This window comes from Hirundo rustica, chromosome 20 (assembly GCF_015227805.2).
Source record: "Hirundo rustica isolate bHirRus1 chromosome 20, bHirRus1.pri.v3, whole genome shotgun sequence".
Classification (NCBI taxonomy): domain Eukaryota; kingdom Metazoa; phylum Chordata; class Aves; order Passeriformes; family Hirundinidae; genus Hirundo; species Hirundo rustica.
Window position 1 is genome coordinate 9,757,818 of NC_053469.1, and position 697 is coordinate 9,758,514.

Below are 697 nucleotides of genomic sequence, written 5' to 3' on the forward strand. Positions count from 1 at the left end.
CACTAATTTTAGGAAACCGAAATTGGTGATCACAAAACCACACCACCACCTCTGGCCAGAACTCAGCCCCCGGGGTCAGGATTAGCCCCATCACAGCCCCTGAGGCAGCATCGTCCTCTCCAGGCCCTGGCACATCCCTCCCTCCCCGAGGCTGCTCTGCCCCTGGAAGCCCACAGCTCCCCAGGCAGGTGCTCACAGGCACAGAGGACAGACAGGGTTAATTTAGACACCAAGCCTGAGTCCAGGCCGAGGCAGAGGGAGCTGCCAGGGTGGGGAAGGGGTTGCAGTGTGTGTGGGGCTGAGTGGGGACAAGTTTCAAACTCAGCTCTGGCACCCCAATGTCTGCTCAGGGCTCCCAGGCAGTGGAGCTGAACGTTCCTGCAGCCCCAGAGCAGCACAGGAAGGACTGGGCTCTGCAAACCCCTGGAGACGCCCAAGCTTCTCTCCCCTAAAATCTGAGGGGAACCAGGAAAGTGCCCTCTGTGACCATCAGTTCTGGTGCTCCAGCTTCTCACACCAACACAGTGCAGTGTGAGAGCCCAGGGAGCCACGGCTCAAAGGGACCTTCCCTCCTCTCCCGGGAGAGGGCTTCACCAACAAGAACAGACAAGAACAGCTCCCAGTTTAAGTCAGAGCTAAGTTAGTTTTCAGGTGACAGAGAAAGCCAGACTAAAGTAAAGCCACTGCAAGCAAAAAC